The sequence below is a fragment of the Miniopterus natalensis genome, chromosome 2, assembly GCF_054644295.1.
Source record: "Miniopterus natalensis isolate mMinNat1 chromosome 2, mMinNat1.hap1, whole genome shotgun sequence".
Classification (NCBI taxonomy): domain Eukaryota; kingdom Metazoa; phylum Chordata; class Mammalia; order Chiroptera; family Miniopteridae; genus Miniopterus; species Miniopterus natalensis.
Genome location: NC_142082.1, coordinates 87693692 through 87704317, shown reverse-complemented (window position 1 = coordinate 87704317; position 10626 = coordinate 87693692). Strand labels below are relative to the sequence as shown.

General features: G+C 45.8%; 1 long non-coding RNA gene across 1 annotated transcript; it reads left to right on the top strand.

Moving 5' to 3' along the window:
• The first annotated feature begins 3556 nt into the window (after positions 1-3556).
• Positions 3557-6897, top strand: LOC107525182 (uncharacterized). Its single transcript, XR_001602035.2, has 2 exons — positions 3557-3642; positions 6016-6897. It is a non-coding gene; the product is annotated as an uncharacterized LOC107525182 (long non-coding RNA).
• Positions 6898-10626: the final 3729 nt, after the last annotated feature.

Genomic DNA, 10626 nt, shown 5'->3' with positions numbered 1-10626 from the left:
GAGGCTGCGCAGCGGCCCCTGGGCGGTCGGGGCGGAACGGGGCCTGCGGCCGCGGCCCCGGCCCCTCCTGCGCGGCCCTGCCGGGCGTTCCTGGCGGGCGGCCCAGCGCCCCTGCTCGCCGGCGCCCGGGCCTGGGAGGGAGGAAGGCGGCCCACCCCGCGACGGCCCCGGCCTAGGAAGGGACTGTTTCCGTGAGCCCGTTTTCCCAACAGCCGCTAACTCCTCCCGCCAACGTCTTTTCCGCGGCCCGCTCCTGAGAACCCTGGCTCGGGAGGGCGACGCGGGCCCTGCCGGCGCCACACGAGAGCAGGCTCGCTCGGCCGCCGCCTGCGCACACCCCTTGGCGTCCTCCCCGCGGGAGGCCCGGCGGCGGCCCGCGCGTCTGCTCCGCCGGGCGGGCGCGCCTGCTGTCCTGCTGGGTTCTTGAGCACCGGAGGCGGCGCCTGGCCGCCCTGGTTTTTGTGCACGAGACCCGGCAGGGCGGGAGAGGAGGTGCAGAGTTTCAGGGTACCACTTGGTGCTCGCAGTGCCCGCAAGAGGCCTTCCCGGCGGCTCTGGCAACCGCGGCAGCGAGGGCGTGAAGCAGGCCCAGGAGCGCCGAAACAGTGCCCAGGAGGAGGAAGGAACGCGGGTGGCAGCGAGGGGCCTGGGGCCTTGGGGGGCACGGTGCTGAGGCTCCGAACTGAGGGCCAGGCAGGCGGCCTGGCCCTGAGGGGAGGGGGGCCCATGGACAGAGGAGGGAACAAGGGGCTTTACGTGAGGGTAGAGGCGGGGGTAGGAAGGGAGGAGAGTAGGTCCTTACAACCTGGGAGCCCTTGCATCTGCTGAGGTGAGGCACCTGGCAAGCCAGGTAAAAGGAGCTTATTATTATTATTATTTAATGCGGACAAAAGGCTTTGATTGAGTCAGATGTTGGTGGAAAGTTGAGAAGCATCTTGGAAATCAGTGCTGGATGCAGGAGGAGCGCAGAAACGGGTCTTGTTCCATATGAAACTAACCTTGATGCGTTTATCGCCGAATTTCACTCATTGGGGGGCAACAATACGCTTGCACACCGGATTTCTATGCCTTTGAATAGAAGGCCACGGGGGAGCTCCAGCAATGTGAGTGCTGCAACAGCTGAGTCAGAGGCAGGCAGGCACCAAATCAAATCCTTTGTTTTGCAAGGTGCCTGGTGCCTAGTAGTGGAGGAAAAGAGCATTTCTGACCTCCTCCCGCCTTGCACTGCTTTTGGAAGTCTTTCTGGGAGTCTCCTCTACCCTGCAACACTGTGTTGTGATTTCTGGAGACACTGAAGGCCTCTAGGGTGAACTTCTCAGAGACTCAGGAGCAAGTCTTGCCAAGAGCCAAGGTTGCTTTGGTGGGGATAAGATCTCCTTGCACTCATGTGATCTGACCCTTTTGATCTGGTTTTCTCCATAGAAATGACAGGAAACCTCATGCTTTTTGCCTTTCTTCCAGGACAAAGGAGCCAGTGCAGTGTTTTTTTCTGGAGCCTTTTTTTTTTTTTTTTTGATTTATCTTTATTGTTGAATGTATTACAGATATCCCTCTTTTTTCCCCATTGATCCCCTCCACCCCTCCTCCAGGCCTTCAACACACTATTGTCTGTGTCCATGGGTTATGCATATATGCATATAAATTCTCTAATTAATCTCTCCCCACCCCCACCCCCACCTTCCCACTGAGATTCATCACTCTGGATCTATTTTGCTCCTCAGTCTATTTTGTTTATTAGATTCCACATATGAGTGAGATCATGTAAAACTGAATCAGGAAGAATCAGAAAATCTAATTGAGGAAATTGAAGCAGTAATAAAAAATTCTAAAAATAACTCCCAGCAAACAAAAGCCCTGGTCTGGAGGGCTTCACAGGGGAGCTTTCTAATTCTTTAAGTTCTTGAAACTTGTCCTTTTGATCTTTTCTGAGGTCGAAACTCAAGAGGGGAAAGGTAGAGCTTGGCTCCTGCAGAGGCAGCTATTTGAAGTTGGGTGTTACCACTCAAATCTGGTAAGGACCAGAAGACAAGAGTACTAAATTTTCCAATGTCTCTTAACTGTCTTTAGTCTGAAAAATGCCTTTAAAAAAAGAAATAACTCTTAACCAGGTGGGACCCTTGGCTTATTTCATACCCCCTTTTCTCTAACTCCTCTCGTGTGAATAGCTACAGCCTAATCTTAATACAAATAAAATATAATTATCATTACATGTGTGGATGAAAAAGGGGCCACACACTAAACCTGACAAGTTCAGGGGAAGCCTACATGGAGGATCTTAAACTCAGAGACCTAACTAAAGTAACTACATATGTTGGTATTGTTACTGGGCAACCCCAGTGGGGTTCAGGCTGCCTGTCACTGTGCCCAATTTAGTGGAGGCAGGGTTGAATCATATAAGACATTTATTGAGAAGGCCGGCCAACCAAGAAGACAGGGAGCATATGAGCATACGAAACCTGTCTTAAGGAATGGCCTGAGGGATAGATAGGGTTATAGAGGGAAATGGGGTAAACTGAGTCTGGGAATGGAATGCAGCTGCATGCAGTCTCGCTAGTCCACAGACATCATCGTTTTGTTCTTGGTCATCTGGAGATGTCTTGATAAGATGATATCTTGATTTCTTGTTGAGTCAGCTTTACCATGCCTGTTCACTGATACATTGTTCATAGCTGCATCACCTCCTTAATTACTTTGCCCGAGATGAAGGGGAGTGTAGAGGCCCAAAGGCCTAGGAAAAAGAAACTTAAGGAAAAAGAAACTTAAACCCCTGCTCACATAAGTATATGTGTTCTACAATTTATAAGTAATATAATTATATTTCAGATTAATTCAGGTGCTTAATCTTTGGAAATTATAAGTGCCCCTTATCAGTATGAAATTCAAATTTCTTAACTAAAAGCAAGTCATGATGGGTAGTGATGTCCTAGGCTGGTATCTTCCTTGAAAAATGTCAATCTTTACCTTAACTGAGCCTACTATTTTTTGCATCTATGATAATATACCTTTGGAATGTCAGGGGTATTTCTTTTTTCCAGACCCCTCACAGCACAATCTCCCATCCAAGCAAGAGACCACAGAAGCCTCTCATTGTTATTGTTACCATGTTAATTGTTAAGTAACCTATACCCACCTATGTAAAAGAAGTGTCTATTTGTTTTACTTTTTGTCCAATGCAGGGATTTCCCGCTTTACTTTCTCCTGCCTCCCTAATCTATCATCAATGAATTTCATGTAACATCCTTATGTCTTCCCCTTTGATTCTGATGTATAAAATAAGTGGTAAAACTGCCACTTTCTGGAGCATTTTCTCAATCCATTGAGATTTTGCTTTCTGGCAATTGTCAGTTTGGCTCAAATAAACTTATAAAAATCCTTGAAGGTGTGAATGTTTCTTATGTTGACATGTTACTGATACCGTCCAGCAGCACCCCAAGAACTCCACTTCCATGAGCAACTTAGGGAGACAAGTCCCTCTCCTGTCCTGTAACAGATGGTGATGCAGATGGAACAAGGAAACCAGGAAAACTGAAGCATCAAAAGAATCCCTTCTCTGCTCCTTCCCTACCAAAGCCCAGTTGCAGCCCCCAAACCAAAACTCAGAGAGCAAAATAACAGCAGAAGAAGCAGCTGGCCTGGACCATGGTGAGAAATGGAATTTGACTTCCCTATTCTGGAAATTCAGTAATTCCTCTCTCTCTCCCCTATACTGATTAACATATGGACAATTTTATTACTTTTTCTGCCTTCTGCTACCTGTAAGCTGGTTTCAGACCCAGACCCAGGACTGGCTTTGTGGGGATGGGGTATCTATCAGTGCCCTGGCCAGGGCTACAGCTAGGGCCATAGCTGCAACCATCCCTGCCCTACCAACAGTGGGGCCAATGCCCACACTCCCCCAGTGCCACCATCACAGTAGAGTGGCTAGGGACCCCCTTGAGGCAAAAGGAAAGTGTGTGCACACTGAGTGCCAATTTCATGAATTCTGTGCCTGGGCAGGTGGCTTTGGACCCACCTCAGGCTCTTTTCCCTATTCACAGTGGCTGCGCACTCAGCACTCAGATTAAGAAATCTTTCCCAGACCCAGTGCCTGGCAGAGCTGAGTGCTCCCTGGGCACACAAATTCATTCCCCTCTGGCAGTTTCTCACCTCCATTCTGGATGATTGTTTGCAGGGTTCCTGTAGCCAGGACCTACACATCAGCAGTGCTGAGCCCAGAGCCCCAGGTGACTTAGGGAAGGGCCCCCCACAACACTGCTTGGAAATTTCCCCTTCTCCAGCAGCTGCACACCCATGTGCCCTCACCCAGCCCTGCAGGCTTAGGGGCACAGATTGGACCTCATGGCTGAGCCCCTGGGCAGGGGGGTGGGGGAGTAAGGAGGTGAGGGGACGTGGCACAGAAATCCTGGACTTAAGGCATCTGAGAAAAGCTGTTGCCAGGGCCTTGCCCTAGCAATCCCAAAATGCTGGCTGCATGGTCCCTCCCCCACCCTTGCTCATTGCTAAGGGGTGGGGAACCACAGTGATTGCTATGCCAAAGAGCACCACCCTAGCAGCCATATTCCTTGAGGAAATTATTGTAGCTGTCCTTGGCAGCCGTGTTGCTTGGAGCAGAAGTTGTAACTAGGCAACGGGACTAAAAAGCTACAGCTCTTTTCACTTGATACTCGCTATTGACACTGTATGTTTCTGTTACAAACATAACTGCTATGTATTTCTGCTCAAGCAAACATTGCTGCTTGTCATTAATGCTTCTTCCACAGGTATAACTAATAGAGAAAAGCCTCATGTATAGATGCCCAAAGAAATAAAAGGTTTTTGTTACCTAATCTTGAAAACTGACTGCAAACAGAATTTAACCCCAGGGCTCAGGTGTTAAACCTCTGTCTTGCTGAATTATCAGGGAATTCTCACTCCCCTCTTAGGGAGTAGACTGTCTTACACTGCCAAGGCTCTTAAGGGATATGAGACAACAACAGATTCCTAGCCCAGCTGTTAGAGGCCAGTAAAAAAGGCCAGAATTTTTCTACCCAAGATAGTAAAGGGTGAAAGCCTTCAAAAACATCAGAAGCCATCACAATCTCTCCTGTGTAAAGGGCCCACAGGTGGGCAGTTGTGTCACTGTTTTGGGAAGAGTCTCTGTCCCAGGTGTGGGAAGGGACTTTGGGCTGTAGGCAAATATGAATCCCCAAGTCAGCTTAAGTAGGATGGGTCATAGGACTGCATGACCAGCAAGGGGTAACAGGCCACTCAAAATTCTAGTCTGTGACAGGAGGCTATCATGCCTCCCTCAGCTATCAAATCTTCTTTTTCTTTTTCTTTTTTTAATATATCTTTATTGATTTCAGAGAGAGGAAAGGAGAGGAAGAGAGAGAGAGATAGAAATATCAATGATGAGAGAGTCATTGATCGAGCCCACAACCCGGGCATGTGTCCTGACCAGGAATTGAGCCCCAATTGCCTGGATCCTAGGTCGACGCTCAACTGCTGAGCCATGCCCGGCTGGGCTCGAATCTTCTAATCCAGAGGACAGGACGAAAGGTTGGGTTTTTTTAGATTTTTCTCCCCAAAGTCAGTAAGTAATACAACCTCCATTCCTCAAAAGTGCCTACACTGGCAAGGGATTTTATTCTGGATTTGTCAAAGAAAGGACTGCCTGCCTTTAAAGTGCTAATACCTGGTCTCAAAGAACTCTTATCTGAGTCATCTGTTGGAATGCAGATTCTGAAGAATAGATCTTATCTGAGCCTAAGCTATCTAAGCCAATCAGTTTAACTCAGTTCACCTGTGGTTTGCTAAATCAGTGCGTTTTGCTATGTGATACCTGTCGTCATGGAAGTATGTCTCTTAAAATGTCAGTGTGTTTGCCAGCAAAGAGCCTATGTTTCTAAAATTCATGGAATGTGTTTGCCAACCTAGGAAATGATAATTAATTACTTTTAGCTTTCTGTCCCTACCTGATTACACTGGAATTTGGTAATTTTAATGAACAAGTCATAGCAATACATTTCTTTGCAGAAATCCAATAAGACCAGTCTTCACTTGTGGTTTTATTAGCTAAGGCTTTGACTGGAATTCCATATCTAAGGGAGACTTGCCTGGACTCTGGATATCACCAAAAAGCATTAAGGAATTAAGATTGACTTCCAATGCCAATCAAAGAGCCACTGCCGAAATGGTCTTGTACCTTAGTTGGTCACATGGTTCATGGCAGTGTTTCCAGGAAAGGAACAAAGATTGCTTTCCTTAAAGATGGCAAAAAAGGAACTTCAAGACATCTTTGGGAACCTCAAGGACTTTAGGAATTGACCTAAATCTCCAGGTATTGGAGGCAAAACATGATGGCAACTGTGGCTTGGCTTCTCCACCCTGAGGGACTGACTGTTCACTGAAGCTCAATCTACATATTCCTTATAAAAATTCCAGCAAAGCAAACTTGAAAGAGCCTGTGTGATCATTTTGATCAATTACTATTCTTGTTGTACTTGTGCAAATAATCACACCAAACCAAAGTTGGACTTAATAAAATGAGGGTAATCTTAGGGAGAAAAATTGTATTTCAGTGGAAACCATAATGCCCAATTTTAAATACTGAACTCCAATGCTGTTAAGTGTCTTCAAAGTTTTGTTTTAAAGCTGTGTCTGTGCTGTGTATGCCATATAGACTCTCAGCACCTGATAACATCACCAGAGATATTCTAACTGCAGACAATCTATCAGACTGTCACTGCTTGCTTTTATTCCAGCAAAAGCCTTGCATCTAGAAGTCTTAACTGGTTTACGATTTACTATGTGCATTAACCTTTGTGTTTTGCTTCCTCTGTTTTCATAGAATGCATGCCTATGTCCTTATTTACCTGATTGCTTGTTCACATAATATAAGCCTCACTTTAGAAACAATCTGCATGCATGTCTTGATATGAGACTCAATGGTTTGCAACTATGGTGTCAATGAAGTATGGATGGTCTATCAGCTTCATTTGAAATTGCTTTCCCTTTGTTCTGGCCACTATGGCCAGAAGAAAATACCTAAGGAACTAACAGTAAAGGTAGAACAAGATCCCTATTGTATAGGACAAGGCCCAACAAGCTAGCCCAATAATTATCCCCCCCCCCCCCCACCCATGAGTTCCCATAGAAAGAACAAACCAATCACACTCCGGCCAGGCATAACCCCATTACTCATTGTAAGGCATTGTGTTTAAATTGTTCCTTTTGTGTTGCTAAAGTTCCCCCCTTGTTTCCTGTACCAAAAGCTGACAGCCTGACAAATTATTGGAAACCCAGTTACTGAGCATGAAGTGAGAGAAGAACTGAGGAAGGTCAGGGCTGTAGTTCTGCTCTCACATGGGTGAGATGCTGCAACTGTAGCCGCTGGCCAGCTAATAAAGGCTCCAAAAATTCAAACACAAACTCTGGAGGTCGTCTGTCGTGGGTCACCCCAGAACACCTTTTTAGCCCAAATGGTTCAGACATAAAAGGCCCACAGTTTCTCATGGGGGGAATCTTATAATATTTCTCTTAGCTTAGTTTGAGTTAAATATGGTGGATAGAAGGGCTTCAGAGAGATGTGAAACACCTGCCTCCAGGGAAGCCACTCCTCCAATCTAATCTGGGACACTATTAAGTAAATCTTTTCCTTTATCACATGGGTTTTTACCTCTCACAGCTCCTTCAGTTGCTATAAGTCTCCTCACTTTTGAATTGTGCCCTTTAACTTTCTTGTCAAGTTGTCATTTCTAGAGTACAATGGGTATGCCAGCTTGTCCAATGTGTCATCCTGTGGGCATCGCTATGCTGCCTCCCAGAGACACCAGACTGACTTGGATTTTGCTGAATCCTTCTTCCCTGCATGAAATCTCCCCTTCCCTTTTGCTCCTCCTTCCCCTGGCAGACAGGGAGAACCTCTGAGCCTTAAGACAGGCAGATCTATGCCCCTTGACAGCATGAAGCAGTTATAAGAAGTTGGAGATATTTATCCATTATCCTTTATAAGATAACAAAGAGGGGAGAATTGCTCTCTCTAAGGGGGGAATTGATACCATTATAATTAGCTAGTTATTAATAATAGAAAAGGAGCAAAGGGAAGGCCAGATATCATAGGCATGTTATTTGGGCAGCTTCACCAGAAAGGTGCATCTCTGCAGTTGGGGTGACTAGGAAAGATGCCTGTCACTAAAACCTAGGGACAGAGATGGTTGGCCAGAGTGGGCATGGCCACTGCAGGCTCACAAAAATTTGGGAGTACATAATACCCTAAACAAAGGAATTCTCTCTCTTGTTGCTCTTCATTCTTGTACTCTTTTGCTTCTGCTCCTTTACATTTGCCTGTATGATCCATGGCCATGCAGAAGCTACATGCAACCAACTAATGGACCACAGTGAGGAAATACAAAATAAGCTAGTCTCATGGTGGATTGGACTCTGCTCCAATATGGAATGGAAACTCTGGACACTGGCTTCTATTTTAGCTATACTGAAGTCCTAGTTATACTTCTTGACTGGACTGAGAGAAATGGGACTTTGGAAACCCAGGGGTGTAATTCCATGGAAATAAAGCTTTCTATCATATCTCATCTTCCTGTGGGGGCCTCCAGAAATGTTTATTTCAGTGGTACTCCGAGATCCTCCTTCCATAAGCAACTGGGGTAGACAAGTCCCTCCTATCCTGTAACAGTACCATCTTCTCTCTCTGTTACTGGCAAGACAAGACCTCAGTTCTTGTCTTCTTGAAGGAAAGGTTTTAGTCAAGAGACAGAGTGCAGCAAAACAAGCAAGAATTTATTGGCCACAACAAAAGTACACTCAGATGGGATGTTTATTAAAGCTGGGACAATGAAACAAGGAAAGGCTTAACATAGAAGAAGCATCAGGAGAGCCTAGGCTGGTCTCACTGCTTTGACTCACTGGGAAGTCATAGAAAAGGGGGCCTTAGAGATAGGTTCAGGGAGTAATCCTGGGACCAGCTGCTGCTGCCCACTGCTCCTCTGTTTGCAAGTCTCATGGGGTCCCTTAGACTTTAGGAGACGCATGCCTATGGTGGAAGAAGAGGGGGAAAGCGAGATGGAAGGGAATGGTGTGGGCGTGCTCCCCAGAGGGAGAGTGTGCACTGTGTCCTTTGTGTTGAGAATATTTGTCTCTTGCAGGTAGGAATCTTAGGAGAGGCCTCAGAAGAGAATCTCATAGAATTGTCAATGTAGGAAGCATTCAAACCTGTAGAGAATTTTTATGAGTTCATTTGAGCCAAACTGGTGACAATTGCCAGGAAGGAAAACCTCAATAGATTGAGAAAATGCTCTGAAAAATGGAAATTTTGTGACTTATTTTATACATTACAATAAAATGAGGATGCTAAAGTGGGTTACATGAAATCCATTGGTGATAGATTAGGGAGGCAGGAGAAAGTAAAGTTGGGGAAAGTGGGATTGGATAAAAAGTGGAATGATAGCCTTGACTGTGTGGCTTGGTTGGAGCATCATCCTGTACACCAAAATGTGAGGGTTCAATTCCCAGTCAGGGCACATACTAGGTTGTGGGCTTGACCCCTAGTTGGGGTGAATATAGGAGGCAACCCATTAATGTTTCTCTCTCACATAGATGTTTCTCTCTCTCTCTCTCTCTCTCTCTCTCTCTCTCTCCCCCCCTCTTTTCTTCCCTCCCTCCTTTCCTGTCTAAAAATCAATAAAAAAAAAAAACACATGTCCTTGGGTGAATATTTTAAAAAAGTAAAATGATAGACACACACTTCTTTTAAATAGGTAGGTACAGGATACTTAATAGTCAACAATTAACACAATAATAATAAAAATGAAGGAATTTGTGGCCCCCACCCTGGGAGTTGTGCCAGGAGGGGTCTGGAAAAAGGAAAGTTACCTTGACATTCCAAAGGAATGTTATCATAGATGGAAAAGACAATAGACAGGCTCAATTAAGATAAAGATTGATGTTTGTCAAGGAATATTCTAGCCTAGGAAATGACCACCTGCCATGACCTGCTTTTAATAAAGTTTTCATTTCAGACCATCCTATGTGGTTACTTTAGGTCTCTGAGTTTGTAAGGCTGCAATGCAGGCCTTCCCTGAGCTTATGTTTAGTATGTGGCCCATTTTTATCCACAGAATATTCATCAGCTTTTCAGGTGTGTCCTTTCAGGGTCATGGTCTCCACTGATTGGTTGGTGCCAGAGTAGGGGATCATTAGTCAATGCAGCTGGTCCTGAGGCGGCCGTGGCATTGCTTGTCTGGTTTTGCTGGTTTTGGGGGGCCTGCAGCCGAAATAAAACCAAGACCTAGATGTTGTCCTTAAGGAAGAAAGGTCAGGGGGACTAAACCACATGACCAGTGATATGAAAGATCAAGGAGTCCAAACTGCATCACCAGTTATATGAAAGGTTAGGGGTTCCAAACCACATGATCAGCTTTATGCTATGGGAGGAAAGATTACATTGGGGGTGAGGTCCTTGTTTTCCCAGTTTTTCTCATTGTCAGGCATCTGGGGTTTCCGCCCTAGTGAACTTCTGTACCTGGCCCATTGTCTTTGCATTGCTCATGTCTGTCTAACTGCATACCACATCTTCATCTACTTTGTTAAACTTGGCAAAAGGAAATGACATGTGGCTTATGATATTGG